This window comes from Pseudophryne corroboree, chromosome 6 (assembly GCF_028390025.1).
Source record: "Pseudophryne corroboree isolate aPseCor3 chromosome 6, aPseCor3.hap2, whole genome shotgun sequence".
Taxonomy (NCBI): Eukaryota; Metazoa; Chordata; class Amphibia; order Anura; family Myobatrachidae; genus Pseudophryne; species Pseudophryne corroboree.
In genome coordinates, this window is record NC_086449.1 from 419,594,019 (window position 1) to 419,612,872 (window position 18,854).

The 18,854-nt window shown below is 47.8% G+C and overlaps 1 protein-coding gene across 1 annotated transcript in view; it reads right to left on the reverse strand.

The window, feature by feature from the left end:
• The window catches only part of GNAI1 (G protein subunit alpha i1), a 240,288-nt gene that overhangs the window by 181,638 nt on the left and 39,796 nt on the right, over positions 1–18,854 (reverse strand). The window lies entirely within an intron of this gene.

Genomic DNA, 18,854 nt, shown 5'->3' on the forward strand with positions numbered 1-18,854 from the left:
TACCCTATATAAATCAAAGTAGACATCAACATTTCTCCCCAGCACCAACAAACACTTGTCTTATGTGTTTGACTTGCAATGTATACAAAAAAAAAAAAAAAAAACACAAACTACTGTGTCTGGGAAAATACAATGTATTTTCCCAGACACAGTAGTACCCAAGGTCAAATACATCAATTTCCATGGATAGAAAAATAAATTTAATCCTGCAAATAAGAATTTATAATGCAATATATAATGAAAAAAATAAAAAGCAAGTAAGGAATATGCTTATCATCCTCCAAGCATTAAAAAATTACAAATTCAATAAGCTGAATATTGAAGTAATTCACCATAGAGGCACAAATAAGCCATTTAACATATGACCCAGATGTGAGTATGGCTGGAGCTTGCTTCCTTCCCCTCACTTATACCATCATCTCCTCCTCACTGCCTTCAATGGAACCTAAACCTTAAGCTCTACCACCCTGCAATAATAATAATAATAATAATAATAATAATAATAATAAATGATTATTTATTATTATTATTAATAGCAAAAAATAAAACAAGCACCACTGACAACATAAAACTAACTTTGCACACATGGTAAAAACATACTACTAAAACATAAATTATGGGTATGGATACTTATTCACTAAACTATAGGGGTTTATCAACTATGCATAAACGAAGTATTCAAATATGTCAGGTAATAAAAACATTTAAAACTTTAAAAAGGCAGGAAAGGGTTGTCCTGAGTAGGAAAACTCCTTGTTTAAAATTAATTATTTTATTCTACACAATGGGGGGAGTTCAGTTAGCCGTGGTAATTTACAGCAGGCTAAATTTTCCCCGAAGCTATCCAATTAGCCCTGAAGGCAGCCCGCATTTAATAATAAATTCCCTGATAACTAGCATGTTAATGGGTGTTAACGCATATGTCTGTGAACTTATTCCCCATATATGTGTGAACGCCCGTTAACACTTTAAATTAAAAAGGTGTTAAAAAGGGTCTTGTGTAAAAAAGGGACTGGAATTGAATAGCCCAAGGCATTAAAGCCTGAGGCTAACACCCTTTTTTTTACCCCTGTTAAATTAACGGTACCAATTTAATTCTGCTCATTAATGGTTTTGTCTCCCACTGCTGTGGAAAAAAAAATAAGAATTTACTTACCGATAATTCTATTTCTCGTAGTCCGTAGTGGATGCTGGGAATTCTGTAAGGACCATGGGGAATAGCGGCTCCGCAGGAGACTGGGCACAAAAGTAAAAGCTTTAGACTAGCTGGTGTGCACTGGCTCCTCCCCCTATGACCCTCCTCCAAGCCTCAGTTAGGATACTGTGCCCGGACGAGCGTACATAATAAGGAAGGATTTTGAATCCCGGGTAAGACTCATACCAGCCACACCAATCACACCGTACAACCTGTGATCTGAACCCAGTTAACAGTATGATAAACGTAGGAGCCTCTGAAAAGATGGCTCACAACAATAAACAACCCGATTTTTTTGTAACAATAACTATATACAAGTATTGCAGACAATCCGCACTTGGGATGGGCGCCCAGCATCCACTACGGACTACGAGAAATAGAATTATCGGTAAGTAAATTCTTATTTTCTCTGACGTCCTAGTGGATGCTGGGACTTCCGTAAGGACCATGGGGATTATACCAAAGCTCCCAAACGGGCGGGAGAGTGCGGATGACTCTGCAGCACCGAATGAGAGAACTCCAGGTCCTCCTCAGCCAGGGTATCGAATTTGTAAAATTTTGCAAACGTGTTTGCCCCTGACCAAGTAGCTGCTCGGCAAAGTTGTAAAGCCGAGACCCCTCGGGCAGCCGCCCAAGATGAGCCCACTTTCCTTGTGGAATGGGCTTTAACAGATTTTGGCTGTGGCAGTCCTGCCACAGAATGTGCAAGCTGAATTGTACTACAAATCCAACGAGCAATCGTCTGCTTAGAAGCAGGAGCACCCAGCTTGTTGGGTGCATACAGGATAAACAGCAAGGGCCCTGACTACATCCAACAACTTGGAGTCCTCCAAGTCCCTAGTAGCCGCAGGCACCACAATAGGTTGGTTCATGTGAAACGCTGAAACCACCTTAGGGAGAAATTGAGGACGAGTCCTCAATTCTGCCCTGTCTGAATGAAAATTTAGGTAAGGGCTTTTATATGACAAAGCCGCCAATTCTGAGACACGCCTGGCTGACGCCAGAGCTAACAGCATGACCATCTTCCATGTGAGATATCTTAATTCCACAGTGGTGAGTGGTTCAAACCAATGTGATTTTAGGAACCCTAAAACTACATTGAGATCCCAAGGTGCCACTGGTGGCACAAAAGGAGGCTGTATATGCAGTACCCCCTTGACAAACGTCTGAACTTCAGGCACTGAAGCCAGTTCTTTCTGGAAGAAGATCGACAGGGCCGAAATCTGAACCTTAATGGATCCTAATTTTAGGCCCATAGACAGTCCTGCTTGCAGGAAATGCAGGAAACGACCCAGTTGAAATTCCTCTGTGGGGGCCTTCTTGGCCTCACACCACGCAACATATTTCCGCCAAATGCGGTGATAATGTTTCGCGGTTACATCCTTCCTGGCTTTGATCAGGGTAGGGATGACTTCATCTGGAATGCCTTTTTCCTTCAGGATCCGGCGTTCAACCGCCATGCCATCAAACGCAGCCGCGGTAAGTCTTGGAACAGACAAGGTCCCTGCTGGAGCAGGTCCTTTCTTAGAGGTAGAGGCCACGGGTCCTCCGTGAGCATCTCTTGCAGTTCCGGGTACCAAGTTCTTCTTGGCCAATCCGGAGCCACGAGTATAGTTCTTACTCCTCTCCTTCTTATGATTCTCAGTACTTTGGGTATGAGAGGCAGAGGAGGGAACACATACACCGACTGGTACACCCACGGTGTTACCAGAGCATCCACCGCTATTGCCTGAGGGTCCCTTGACCTGGCGCAATATCTGTCCAGTTTTTTGTTGAGACGGGACGCCATCATGTCCACCTTTGGTTTTTCCCCCCTCCTGCTTCTTGTGCCGCCCTGTCTGTTGACGTGGGCGACTGCCGTGATGTTGTCCGATTGGATCAATACCGACTGACCCTGAAGCAGAGGCCATGCTTGACTTAGGGCATTGTAAATGGCCCTTAGTTCCAGAATATTTATGTGAAGAGACGTTTCCATGCTTGACCACAAGCCCTGGAAATTTCTTCCCTGTGTGACTGCTCCCCAGCCTCTCAGACTGGCATCCGTGGTCACCAGCATCCAATCCTGAATGCCGAATCTGCGGCCCTCTAGAAGATGAGCACTCTGTAACCACCACAGGAGAGACACCCTTGTCCTTGGAGATAGGGTTATCCGCTGATGCATCTGAAGATGCGATCCGGACCATTTGTCCAGCAGATCCCACTGAAAAGTTCTTGCATGGAATCTTCCGAATGGAATTGCTTCGTAAGAAGCCACCATTTTTCCCAGGACTCTCGTGCATTGATGCACTGACACTTGGCCTGGTTTTAGGAGGTTCCTGACTAGCTCGGATAACTCCCTGGCCTTCTACTCCGGGAGAAACACCTTTTTCTGGACTGTGTCCAGAATCATCCCCAGGAACAGTAGACGTGTTGTTGGAATCAGCTGTGATTTTGGGATATTTAGAATCCACCCGTGCTGACGTAGCACTACCTGAGACAGTGCTACTCCGAACTCTAACTGTTTCCTGGATCTTGCCCTTATCAGGAGATCGTCCAAGTAAGGGATAATTAAGACGCCTTTTCTTCGAAGAAGAATCATCATTTCGGCCATTACCTTGGTAAAGACCCGGGGTGCCGTGGACAATCCAAACGGCAGCGTCTGAAACTGATAATGACAGTTTTGAACCACAAACCTGAGGTACCCCTGGTGAGAAGGGAAGATTGGGACATGGAGATAAGCATCTTTGATGTCCAGAGATACCATATAGTCCCCTTCTTCCAGGTTCGCTATCACTGCTCTGAGTGATTCCATCTTGAATTTGAACCCTTTTATGTAAGTGTTCAAGGATTTTAGATTTAAAATTGGTCTCACCGAGCCGTCCGGCTTCGGTACCACAAACAGCGTGGAATAATACCCCTTTCCCTGTTGTAGGAGGGGTACCTTGATTATCACCTACTGGGAATACAGCTTGTGAATAGCTTCCAATACTGCCTCCCTGTCGGAGGGAGACGTTGGAAGAGCAGACTTCAGGAATCGGCGAGGGGGAGACGTCTCGAATTCCAATTTGTACCCCTGTGATACTACCTGCAGGATCCAGGGGTCCACTTGCGAGTGAGCCCACTGCGCGTTGAAATTTTTGAGACGGGCCCCCACCGTGCCTGAGTCCGCTTGTAAAGCCCCAGCGTCATGCTGAAGACTTGGCAGAAGCGGGGGAGGGCTTCTGCTCCTGGGAAGAGGCTGCCTGGTGCAGTCTTTTTCCCCTTCCTCTGCCCCGGGGCAGAAATGAGTGGCCTTTTGCCCGCTTGTTCTTATAGGAACGAAAGGACCGAGTTTGAAAAGACGGTGTCTTTTTCTGCTGAGAGGTGACCTGGGGTAAAAAGGTGGACTTTCCAGCCGTTGCCGTGGCCACCAGGTCTGATAGACCGACCCCAAATAACTCCTCCCCTTTATACGGCAATACTTCCATATGTCGTTTGGAATCTGCATCACCTGACCACTGTTGCGTCCATAACGCCCTTCTGGCAGAAATGGATATCGCACTCACTCTTGATGCCAGGGTGCAAATATCCCTCTGTGCATCTCGCATATATAGTAATGCATCCTTTAAATGCTCTATAGTTAATAAAATACTGTCCCTATCCAGGGTATCAATATTTTCAGTCAGGGAATCCGACCAAGCCACTCCAGCACTGCACATCCAGGCTGAGGCGATTGCTGGTCGCAGTATAACACCAGTATGTGTGTATATACCTTTTAGGATATTTTCCAGCCTTCTATCAGCTGGTTCCTTGAGGGCGGCCGTATCAGGAGACGGTAACGCCACTTGTTTTGATAAGCGTGTGAGCGCCTTATCTACCCTAGGGGGTGTTTCCCAACGTGCCCTAACCTCTGGCGGGAAAGGGTATAGTGCCAATAATTTGTTAGAAATCAGCAGTTTTTTATCGGGGGAAACCCACGCTTTATCACACACCTCATTTAATTCCTCTGATTCAGGAAAAACTACTGGTAGTTTTTTCACACCCCACATAATACCCTTTTTTGTGGTACTTGTAGTGTCAGAAATGTTCAATGCCTCCTTCATTGCCGTGATCATGTAACGTGTGGCCCTACTGGACATTACGTTTGTCTCCTCACCGTCGACACTGGATTCAGTATCCGTGTCTGGGTCTGTGTCGACCATCTGAGGTAACGGGCGTTTTAGCGCCCCTGACGGTGTCTGAGACGCCTGAACAGGCACTAACTGATTTGCCGGCTGTCTCATGTCGTCAACAATTTTTTGCAAAGTGCTGACATTGTCACGTAATTCTTTAAATACGACCATCCAGTCAGGTGTCGACTCCCTAGGGGGTGACATCACTAACACAGGCAATTGCTCTGCTTCCACATCATTTTCCTCCTAATACATGTCGACACAATCATACCGACACCCAGCACACACACAGGGAATGCTCTGATAGAGGACAGGACCCCACTAGCCCTTTGGGGAGACAGAGGGAGAGTTTGCCAGCACACACCAGAGCGCTATATATATACAGGGATAACCTTATATAAGTGTTACTCCCTGTTATAGCTGCTGTATTTATATATTAGCTGCCAATAGTGCCCCCCCTCTCTGTTTTACCCTGTTTCTGTAGTGCAGGACTGCAGGGGAGAGTCAGGGAGCCGTCCTTCCAGCGGAGCTGTGAAAGAAAATGGCGCTTGTGTGCTGAGGAGAAAGGCTCCGCCCCCTTCACGGCGGCCTTTTCTCCCGCTTTTTTCAGGAAAACTGGCAGGGGTTAAATGCATCCATATAGCCCAGGAGCTATATGTGATGCATTTCTTTAGCCATATAAGGTTTTTACAGTGTTTTATTGCGTCTCAGGGCGCTCCCCCCCAGCGCCCTGCACCCTCAGTGACCGGAGTGTGAAGTGTGCTGAGAGCAATGGCGCACAGCTGCAGTGCTGTGCGCTACCTTATTTGAAGACAGGAACGTCTTCTGCCGCCGATTTCTCCGGACCTCTTCGCTCTTCTGGCTCTGTAAGGGGGCCGGCGGCGCGGCTCCGGGACCCATCCAGGCTGAACCTGTGATCGTCCCTCTGGAGCTAATGTCCAGTAGCCAAGAAGCCCAATCCACTCTGCACGCAGGTGAGTTCGCTTCTTCTCCCCTTAGTCCCACGATGCAGTGAGCCTGTTGCCAGCAGGACTCACTGAAAATAAAAAACCTATTTAAACTTTTACTTCTAAGCAGCTCAGGAGAGCCACCTAGCATGCACCCTTCTCGTTCGGGCACAAAAATCTAACTGGAGGAGGGTCATAGGGGGAGGAGCCAGTGCACACCAGCTAGTCTAAAGCTTTTACTTTTGTGCCCAGTCTCCTGCGGAGCCGCTATTCCCCATGGTCCTTACGGAAGTCCCAGCATCCACTAGGACGTCAGAGAAATAAAATATATATCACATAAAGTGGGTCATTCTGACCCGTTGGCTCGCTGCTTTTTTTCGCAGCCGAGCGAACGGGTTCCTACTGCGAATGCGCCGGCACGAAGGCCGTAGCTTGGCTGTGATAGTCTCTGCCTCACTGACAGGCAGAGGCGGTCGCCGGGCGAAACGGCGGCATTTGGCCGCCGTTTCGTGGGCAGGTCCAGCCAACGCAGGCGTGGCCGGACTGAAAGGGGGGCGGGCCACAGCGGTTGCGTCACATCACACGCAGCCGCTGCGGCCCGGGGAGTGATGAGTAGCTCCCGGCCAGCACGCTAAAGCTGCGCTGGTCGGGAGCTACTCTTGAAGTGCAAAGGCATCGCCGCTGTGCGATGCCTTTGCACTTCTGGGGGGGGGCGGCACTGACATGCAGGGCGGACTAGCCCTGTGCTGGGCGTCCCCCCGCATGTCAGGGAACATGATCGTAGCTGTGCTAAAGTTAGCACAGCTACGATCAACTCGGAATGACCCCCAAAGTCTGTATATGTTTTTCAAGCCAGCTAGGCTGGAGGTGAGAAAGTAATGAGGCACTGAATGGACAGAAGCCAATAATGTGCCACATTAGTAACACGCTTCCAGTCCATAACACAAAGTGCTGACAGCAGTCATGGTGGAAATGGAGGAGCAGCTCTACCTGTAAATGCACAAATAGACTTTTTTGATAATACACTACTTTCCAAAAATACTTTATTTGCTCTGTAACAAGCTAACCTTCACATAAAAAAAGTTAAGAAAAATAATAATAAATAATAAGTCTTAGCAAGTAATTTAAATAACAAGAAAAACTATATTCCACGTCCCATAACTGTACCGGGAAAAATTTCAAACAAACAAAACTTTTTCAGATGTTGAATATATATATATATATATATATATATATATATATATATATATATATATATATATATATATATATATATATATATATAAATAGAATAATAACTTGATTTATAAAACAAAACAAAAAAAAACACGTTTAATTACTATTTAAGGTAGTCACTTGTTTTAAAGAAAATATGCGGTCTCTAAAATATTTGTTTTTAAATGGGATGTACCAGACAAAAAAAAAAATAATACTTTAAAACTGGCAAATTTCACCTTCTAAAACGTTGTTAAGCAGGTTTTATCTCTCTTCTCACACCCTCATCTGGTCTCTGTTGAGCAGTGCTGGTAGCAACAAGTCACTGTCAGTCACCCAGAAGGTTTAGGGAGTGGAAATAAAAACAGCGGTTGACACAATAGAAGAACAAAAAAAAAAAAAAAAAAAAAAAGGTGCTGAGGAGCTCAGCAGGGTCAGTGACGGTGACTGCATCTCTAACAACTTCTGCAAATAATAAGAATTTACTTACCAATAATTCTATTTCTCGTAGTCCGTAGTGGATGCTGGGAACTCCGTAAGGACCATGGGGAATAGCGGCTCCACAGGAGACTGGGCACAAAAGTAAAGCTTTAGGACTACCTGGTGTGCACTGGCTCCTCCCCCTATGACCCTCCTCCAAGCCTCAGTTAGGATACTGTGCCCGGACGAGCGTACACAATAAGGAAGGATTTTTGAATCCCGGGTAAGACTCATACCAGCCACACCGTACAACTTGTGATCTGAACCCAGTTAACAGCATGATAACAGAGGAGCCTCTGGAAAGATGGCTCACAACAACAATAACCCGATTTAGTTAACAATAACTATGTACAAGTATTGCAGACAATCCGCACTTGGGATGGGCGCCCAGCATCCACTACGGACTACGAGAAATAGAATTATCGGTAAGTAAATTCTTATTTTCTCTGACGTCCTAGTGGATGCTGGGAACTCCGTAAGGACCATGGGGATTATACCAAAGCTCCCAAACGGGCGGGAGAGTGCGGATGACTCTGCAGCACCGAATGAGACAACTCCAGGTCCTCCTCAACCAGGGTATCAAATTTGTAGAATTTAGCAAACGTGTTTGCCCCTGACCAAGTAGCTGCTCGGCAAAGTTGTAAAGCAGAGACCCCTCGGGCAGCCGCCCAAGATGAGCCCACCTTCCTTGTAGAATGGGCATTTACAGATTTTGGCAGTGGCAGGCCTGCCACAGAATGTGCAAGCTGAATTGTACTACAAATCCAACGAGCAATAGTCTGCTTCGAAGCAGGAGCACCCAGCTTGTTGGGTGCATACAAGATAAACAGCGAGTCAGATTTTCTGACTCCAGCCGTCCTGGAAACATATTTTCAGGGCCCTGACAACGTCTAGCAACTTGGAGTCCTCCAAGTCCCTAGTAGCCGCAGGCACCACAATAGGTTGGTTCAGGTGAAACGCTGACACCACGTTAGGGAGAAACTGAGGACGAGTCCTCAATTCCGCCCTGTCCGAATGGAAAATCAGATAGGGGCTTTTGCAGGATAAAGCCGCCATTTCTGACACTCGCCTGGCCGAAGCCAGGGCCAACAGCATGGCCACTTTCCATGTGAGATATTTTAAATCCACAGATTTAAGTATTTCAAACCAATGTGATTTGAGGAACCCCAAAACTACATTGAGATCCCAAGGTGCCACTGGAGGCACAAAAGGAGGCTGTATATGCAGCACCCCCTTGACAAACGTCTGAACTTCAGGAACTGAAGCCAGTTCTTTCTGGAAGAAAATCGACAGGGCCGAAATCTGATCCTTCATGGATCCCAATTTGAGGCCCATAGACACTCCTGTTTGCAGGAAATACAGGAATCGACCCAGTTGAAATTCCTCGGTTGGGGCCTTCCTGGCCTCGCACCACGCAACATATTTTCGCCAAATGCGGTGATAATGCTTTGCGGTTACATCCTTCCTGGATTTGATCAGGGTAGGGATGACTTCCTCCGGAATGCCTTTTTCCTTCAGGATCCGGCGTTCAACTGCCATGCCGTCAAACGCAGCCGCGGTAAGTCTTGGAACAGACAGGGTCCTTGCTGGAGCAGGTCCCTTCTTAGAGGCAGAGGCCACGGGTCCTCTGTGAGCATCTCTTGAAGTTCCGGGTACCAAGTCCTTCTTGGCCAATCCGGAGCCACAAGTATAGTTCTTACGCCTCTCCGTCTTATAATTCTCAGAACCTTGGGTATGAGAGGCAGAGGAGGGAACACATACACTGACTGGTACACCCACGGTGTTACCAGAGCGTCCACAGCTATTGCCTGAGGGTCCCTTGACCTGGCGCAATACCTGTCCAGTTTTTTGTTGAGGCGGGACGCCATCATGTCCACCTTTGGTTTTTCCCAACGGTTTACAATCATGTGGAAGACTTCTGGATGAAGTCCCCACTCTCCCGGGTGGAGGTCGTGCCTGCTGAGGAAGTCTGCTTCCCAGTTGTCCACTCCCGGAATGAACACTGCTGACAGTGCTATCACATGATTTTCCGCCCAGCGAAGAATCCTTGCAGCTTCTGCCATTGCCCTCCTGCTTCTTGTGCCGCCCTGTCTGTTTACGTGGGCGACTGCCGTGATGTTGTCCGACTGGATCAACACCGGCTGACCTTGAAGCAGAGGTCTTGCTAGGCTTAGAGCATTGTAAATGGCCCTTAGCTCCAGGATATTTATGTGAAGTGATGTCTCCAGGCTTGACCACAAGCCCTGGAAATTCCTTCCCTGTGTGACTGTTCCCCAGCCTCGCAGGCTGGCATCCGTGGTCACCAGGACCCAGTCCTGAATGCCGAATCTGCGGCCCTCTAGAAGATGAGCACTCTGCAACCACCACAGGAGAGACACCCTTGTCTTTGGTGACAAGGTTATCCGCTGATGCATCTGAAGATGCGACCCGGACCATTTGTCTAGCAGATCCCACTGGAAAGTTCTTGCGTGGAATCTGAGGAATGGGATTGCTTCGTAGGAAGCCACCATTTTTCCCAGGACCTTTGTGCATTGATGCACTGACACTTGGCCTGGTTTTAGGAGGTTTCTGACTAGTTCGGATAACTCCCTGGCTTTCTCCTCCGGGAGAAACACCTTTTTCTGGACTGTGTCCAGGATCATCCCTAGGAATAGAAGACGTGTCGTCGGGATCAGCTGCGATTTTGGAATATTGAGAATCCAACCGTGCTGCCGCAACACTACCTGAGATAGTGCTACCCCGACTTCCAACTGTTCCCTGGATCTTCCCCTTATCAGGAGATCGTCCAAGTAAGGGATAACTAAAACTCCCTTCCTTCGAAGGAGTATCATCATTTCGGCCATTACCTTGGTAAAGACCCGGGGTGCCGTGGACAATCCAAACGGCAGCGTCTGAAACTGATAGTGACAGTTCTGTACCACAAACCTGAGGTACCCTTGGTGAGAAGGGTAAATTGGGACATGGAGGTAAGCATCCTTGATGTCCAGAGACACCATATAATCCCCTTCTTCCAGGTTCGCAATCACTGCTCTGAGTGACTCCATCTTGAATTTGAACCTCTGTATGTAAGTGTTCAAGGATTTTAGATTTAACATCGGTCTCACCGAGCCGTCCGGCTTCGGTACCACAAACAGCGTGGAATGGCTTCCAATACCGCCTCCCTGTCGGAGGGAGACGTCGGTAAAGCAGACTTTAGGAAACGGCGAGGGGGAGACGTCTCGAATTCCAATTTGTACCCCTGAGATACCACCTGAAGGATCCAGGGGTCCACTTGCGAGTGAGCCCACTGCGCGCTGAAATTCTTGAGACGGGCCCCCACCGTGCCTGAGTCCGCTTGTAAAGCCCCAGCGTCATGCTGAGGACTTGGCAGAGGCGGGAGAGGGCTTCTGTTCCTGTTTGCTGCAGCCTTTTCCCTCTCCCTCTGCCACGGGGCAGAAAAGAGGAACCTTTTGCCCGCTTGCCCTTATGGGGTCGAAAGGACTGCGCCTGATAATACAGCGTCTTCTTATGTTGAGAGGCTACCTGGGTTAAAAATGTGGATTTCCCAGCAGTTGCCGTGGCTACCAGGTCTGATAGACCTACCCCAAATAACTCCTCCCCTTTGTAAGGCAATACTTCCATATGCCTTTTGGAATCCGCATCCCCTGACCACTGTCGTGTCCATAACCCTATTCTGGCAGAAATGGACAGCGCACTTACTCTTGATGCCAGTCGGCAGATATCCCTCTGTGCATCACGCATATATAGAAATGTATCTTTTAAATGCTCTATAGTCAGTAATATACTGTCCCTGACTAGGGTATCAATATTGTCCGTCAGGGAATCCGACCAAGCCACCCCAGCACTGCACATCCAGGCTGGGGCGATTGCTGGTCGCAGTATAACTCCCGTGTGAGTGTATATACATTTTAGGATATTTTCCTGCTTTCTGTCAGCAGGTTCCTTAAGGGCGGCCGTCTCAGGAGAGGGTAGTGCCACCTGTTTAGACAAGCGTGTGAGCGCTTTATCCACCCTAGGGGGTGTTTCCCAACGTGCCCTATCCTCTGGCGGGAAAGGGTATGATGCCAATAACCTTTTAGGAATTATCAGTTTTTTATCGGGGGAAACCCACGCTTCATTTAATTCCTCCGATGCAGGAAAAAATAAGAATTTACTTACCGATAATTCTATTTCTCGGAGTCCGTAGTGGATGCTGGGGTTCCTGAAAGGACCATGGGGAATAGCGGCTCCGCAGGAGACAGGGCACAAAAAGTAAAGCTTTAGGATCAGGTGGTGTGCACTGGCTCCTCCCCCTATGACCCTCCTCCAAGCCAGTTAGGTACTGTGCCCGGACGAGCGTACACAATAAGGGAGGAATTTTGAATCCCGGGTAAGACTCATACCAGCCACACCAATCACACCGTACAACTTGTGATCTAAACCCAGTTAACAGTATGATAACAGCGGAGCCTCTGAAAAGATGGCTCACAACAATAATAACCCGATTTTTGTAACTATGTACAAGTATTGCAGATAATCCGCACTTGGGATGGGCGCCCAGCATCCACTACGGACTCCGAGAAATAGAATTATCGGTAAGTAAATTCTTATTTTCTCTATCGTCCTAGTGGATGCTGGGGTTCCTGAAAGGACCATGGGGATTATACCAAAGCTCCCAAACGGGCGGGAGAGTGCGGATGACTCTGCAGCACCGAATGAGAGAACTCCAGGTCCTCTTTTGCCAGGATATCAAATTTGTAGAATTTTACAAACGTGTTCTCCCCTGACCACGTAGCTGCTCGGCAGAGTTGTAATGCCGAGACCTCTCGGGCAGCCGCCCAAGATGAGCCCACCTTCCTTGTGGAATGGGCCTTAACCGATTTAGACTGTGGCAGGCCTGCCTCAGAATGTGCAAGTTGAATTGTGTTACAAATCCAACGAGCAATCGACTGCTTAGAAGCAGGCGCACCCAACTTGTTGGGTGCATACAGTATAAACAGCGAGTCAGATTTTCTGACTCCAGCTGTCCTGGAACATATTTTCAGGGCCCTGACAACTTCTAGCAACTTGGAGTCCTCCAAGTCCCTAGTAGGTGCAAGGCACCACAATAAGCTGGTTCAGGTGAAACACTGACACCACCTTAGGGAGAGAACTGGGGACGAGTCCGCAGCTCTGCCCTGTCCGAATGGACAAACAGATATGGGCTTTTTTGAGAAAAAAACACCAATTTGACACTCGCCTGGTCCAGGCCAGGGCCAAGAGCATGGTCACTTTTTATGTGAGATGCTTCAAATCCACATATTTGACTGGTTTTAAACCAATGTGATTTGAGGAATCCCAGAACTACGTTGAGATCCCACAGTGCCACTGGAGGCACAAAAAAGGGGTTTGTATATGCAATACTCCCTTGACAAACTTCTGGACTTCAGGAACTGAAGCCAATTCTTTCTGGAAGAAAATTTACAGGGCCGAATTTGAACCTTAATGGACCCCAATTTGAGGCCCATAGACACTCCTGTTTGCAGGAAATGCAGGAAACGACCGAGTTGAAATTTCTTTGTGGGGCCTTCCTGGCCTCACACCACGCAACATATTTTCGCCACACGTGGTGATAATGTTGTGCGGTCACCTCCTTTCTGGCTTTGACCAGGGTAGGAATGACCTCTTCCGGAATGCCTTTTTTCCCTTAGGATCCGGCTTTCCATCGCCATGCCGACAAACGCAGCTGCGGTAAGTCTTGGAACAGACATGGTACTTGCTGAAGCAAGTCCCTTCTTAGCGGCAGAGGCCATAAGACCTCTGTAAGCATCTCTTGAAGTTCCGGGTACCAAGTCCTTCTTGGCCAATCCGGAGCCATGAGTATAGTTCTTACTCCTCTACGTCTTATAATTCTCAGCACCTTAGGTATGAGAAGCAGAGGAGGGAACACATACACCGACTGGTACACCCACGGTGTTACCAGAACGTCCACATCTATTGCCTGAGGGTCTCTTGACCTGGCGCAATACCTGTCCCGTTTTTTGTTCAGACGGGACGCCATCATGTCCACCTTTGGTATTTCCCAACGGTTTACAATCATGTGGAAAAAACTTCTCAATGAAGTTTCCACTCTCCCGGGTGGAGGTCGTGCTGAGGAAGTCTGCTTCCCAGTTTCCATTCCCGGGATGAAAAACTGCTGACAGTGTTATCACATGATTTTCCGCCCAGCGAAAAATCCTTGCAGTTTCTGCCATTGCCCTCCTGCTTCTTGTGTCGCCCTGTCTGTTTACGTGGGCGACTGCCGTGATGTTTTTCCCACTGGATCAATACCGGCTGACCTTGAAGCAGAGGTCTTGCTAAGCTTAGAGCATTATAAATTTACCCTTAGCTCCAGTATATTTATGTGGAGAAAAGTCTCCATACTTGATCACACTCCCTGGAAATTTTTCCCTTGTGTGACTGCTCCCCAGCCTCTCAGGCTGGGCTCCGTGGTTACCAGCATCCAATCCTGAATGCCGAATCTGCGGCCCTCTAGAAGATGAGCACTCTATAACCACCACAGGAGAGACACCCTTGTCCTTGGATATTGGGTTATCCGCTGATGCATCTGAAGATGCGATCCGGACCATTTGTCCAGCAGATCCCACTGAAAAGTTCTTACGTGAAATCTGCCGAATGGAATTGCTTCGTAGGAAGCCACCATTTTTACCAGGACCCTTGTGCAATGATGCACTGTTTTTAGGAGGTTCCTGACTTGCTCGGATAACTCCCTGGCTTTCTCTTCCGGGAGAAACACCTTTTTCTGGACTGTGTCCAGAATCATCCCTAGGCACAGCAGACGTGTCGTCGGGATCAGCTGCGATTTTGGAATATTTAGAATCCACCCGTGCTGATTGTAGCAGTATCCGAGATAGTGCTACTCCGACCTCCAACTGTTCCCTGGACTATGCCCCTATCAGGAGATCGTCCAAGTAAGGGATAATTAAGACGCCTTTTCTTCGAAGAAGAATCATCAATTCGGCCATTACCTTGGTAAAGACCCCGGGGTGCCGTGGACAATCCAAACGGCAGCGTCTGAAACTGATAGTGACAGTTCTGCACCACGAACCTGAGGTACCCTTAGTGAGAAGGGCAAATTTGGGACATAGAGGTAAGCATCCCTGATGTCCGGGACACTATATAGTCCCCTTCTTCCTGGTTCGTTATCACTGCTCTGAGTGACTTCATCTTAATTTGAACCTTTGTAAGTGTTCAAAAAAAAATTTTTAGAATAAGTCTCACCTAGCCTTCTGGCTTCAGTACCACAATATAGTGTGGAATAATACCCCTTTTCTGTAGTAGGAGGGGTAATTTAATTATCACCTGCTGGGAATACAGCTTGTGAATTTTTTCCCATACTACCTCCTTGTCGGAGGGAGACTTGGTAAAGCAGACTTCAGGAGCCTGCGAAGGGGAAACGTCTCGACATTCCCATCTGTACCCCCGGGATACTACTTGTAGGATCCAGGGGTCCTGTACGGTCTCAGCGCCATGCTGAGAACTTGTCAGACGCGGTGGAACGCTTCTGTTCCTGGGAATGGGCTGCCTGCTGCAGTCTTCTTCCCTTTCCTCTATCCCTGGGCAGATATGATCTTATAGGGACGAGAGGACTGAGGCTGAAAAGACGGTGTCTTTTTCTGCAGAGATGTGACTTAGGGTAAAAAACGGTGGATTTTCCAGCAGTTGCCGTGACCACCAGGTCCGATGGACCGACCCCAAACAAGTCCTCTTCCTTTATACGGCCATACTGTGCCGTTTGGAATCTGCATCACCTGACCACTGTCGTGTCCATAACATCTTCTGGCAGTTATGGACATCGCGTTTATTCATGATGCCAGAGTGCAAATATCCCTCTGTGCATCTCGCATATATAGAAATGCTCTATAGTCAATAAAATACTGTCCCTGTCAAGGGTATCAATATTTTTAGTCAGGGAATCCGACCAAGCCACCCTAGCTCTGCACATCCAGGCTGAGGCGATCGCTGGCCGCAGTATAACACCAGTATGTGTGTATATACTTTTTATTATATTTTCCAGCCTTGTCAGCTGGTCCTTGAGGACGGCCCTATCTATAGACGGTACCGCCACTTGTTTTGATAAGCGTGTGAGCGCCTTATCCACCTTAAAGGGGTGTTTCCCAACGCGCCCTAACTTCTGGCGGGAAAGGGTATACCGCCCATAATTTTCTATCGGGGGGAACCCACGCATCATCACACACTTTATTTAATTTATCTGATTCAGGAAAAACTATGGTAGTTTTTTCACATCCCACATAATACCCTCTTTTGTGGTACTTGTAGTATCAGAAATACGTAACACCTCCTTCATTGCCTTTAACGTGTGGCCCTAATAAGGAATACGTTTGTTTATTCACCGTCGACACTGGATTCAGTGTCCCTGTCTGTGTCTGTGTCGACCGACTAAAGTAAACGGGCGTTTTAAAACCCTTGACGGTGTTTTTGAGACGTCTGGACCGTACTAATTGTTTGTCGGCCGTCTCATGTCGTCAACCGACTTTGCAGCGTGTTGACATTATCACGTAATTTCCTAAATAAGCCATCCATTCCGGTGTCGACTCCCTAGAGAGTGACATCACCATTACAGGCAATTGCTCCGCCTCCTCACCAACATCGTCCTCCTACCTGTCGACACACACGTACCGACACACAGCACACACACAGGGAATGCTCTGATAGAGGACAGGACCCACTAGCCCTTTGGAGAGACAGAGGGAGAGTTTGCCAGCACACACCAAAAACGCTATAATTATATAGGGACAACCTTATATAAGTGTTTTCCCTTATAGCATCTTAATATATATATAAGCATATCGCCAAATTAGTGCCCCCCCTCTCTGTTTTAACCCTATTTCTGTAGTGCAGTGCAGGGGAGAGCCTGGGAGCCTTCCCTCCAGCCTTTCTGTGAGGGAAAATGGCGCTGTGTGCTGAGGAGATAGGCCCCGCCCCTTTTTCGGCGGCCTCGTCTCCCGCTCTTAACGGATTCTGGCAGGGGTTAAATATCTCCATATAGCCTCCGGAGGCTATATGTGAGGTATTTTTAGCCAAAATAGGTATTCATTTGCCTCCCAGGGCGCCCCCCTCCCAGCGCCCTGCACCCTCAGTGACTGCCGTGTGAAGTGTGCTGAGAGGAAAATGGCGCACAGCTGCAGTGCTGTGCGCTACCTTTAGAAGACTGAGGAGTCTTCTGCCGCCGATTCTGGACCTCTTCTTACTTCAGCATCTGCAAGGGGGCCGGCGGCAAGGCTCCGGTGACCATCCAGGCTGTACCTGTGATCGTCCCTCTGGAGCTGATGTCCAGTAGCCAAGAAGCCAATCCATCCTGCACGCAGGTGAGTTCACTTCTTCTCCCCTAAGTCCCTCGTTGCAGTGATCCTGTTGCCAGCAGGACTCACTGTAAAATAAAAAACCTAAGCTAAACTTTCCTAAGCAGCTCTTTAGGAGAGCCACCTAGATTGCACCCTTCTCGGCCGGGCACAAAAATCTAACTGGCTTGGAGGAGGGTCATAGGGGGAGGAGCCAGTGCACACCACCTGATCCTAAAGCTTTACTTTTTGTGCCCTGTCTCCTGCGGAGCCGCTATTCCCCATGGTCCTTTCAGGAACCCCAGCATCCACTAGGACGATAGAGAAACTACAGGCAGTTTTTTCTCACCAAACATAATACCCTTTTTAGTGGTACTTGTATTATCAGAAAATAAGATTTTACTTACCGATAAATCTATTTCTCATAGTCCGTAGTGGATGCTGGGGACTCCGTCAGGACCATGGGGATTAGCGGCTCCGCAGGAGACAGGGCACAAAAGCAAGCTTTTAGGATCACATGGTGTGTACTGGCTCCTCCCCCTATGACCCTCCTCCAAGCCTCAGTTAGGTACTGTGCCCGGACGAGCGTACACAATAAGGAAGGATCTTGAATCCCGGGTAAGACTCATACCAGCCACACCAATCACACCGTACAACTTGTGATTTGAACCCAGTTAACAGTATGATAACAATGAAGTAGCCTCTAAAAAAGATGGCTCACAACAATAATAACCCGATTTTTTTGTAACAATAACTATGTACAAGTAATGCAGACAATCAGCACTTGGGATGGGCGCCCAGCATCCACTACGGACTATGAGAAATAGATTTATCGGTAAGTAAAATCTTATTTTCTCTAACGTCCTAGTGGATGCTGGGGACTCCGTCAGGACCATGGGGATTATACCAAAGCTCCCAAACGGGCGGGAGAGTGCGGATGACTCTGCAGCACCGAATGAGAGAACTCCAGGTCCTCCTCAGCCAGGGTATCAAATTTGTAGAATTTAGCAAACGTGTTTGCCCCTGACCAAGTAGCTGCTCGGCAAAGTTGTAAAGCCGAGACCCCTCGGGCAGCCGCCCAAGATGAGCCCACCTTCCTTGTGGAATGGGCATTTACATATTTTGGCTGTGGCAGGCCTGCCACAGAATGTGCAAGCTGAATTGTACTACAAATCCAATGAGCAATAGTCTGCTTAGAAGCAGGAGCACCCAGCTTTTTGGGTGCCTACAATATAAACAGCAAGTCAGACTTTCTGACTCCAGCCGTCCTGGAATTAATTATATATATATATATTTATATATATATATATATATATATATATATATATATATATATATATATATATATATATATATATTTTCAGGGCCCTGACAACGTCTAGCAACTTGGAGTCCTCCAAGTCCCTAGTAGCCGCAGGCACCACAATAGGTTGTTTCAGGTGAAACGCTGACACCACCTTAGGAAGAAACTGGGGACGAGTCCGCAGTTCTGCCCTGTCCGAATGGAAAATCAAATATGGGCTTTTGTAAGACAAAGCCGCCAATTTTGACAATCGCCTGGCCGAGG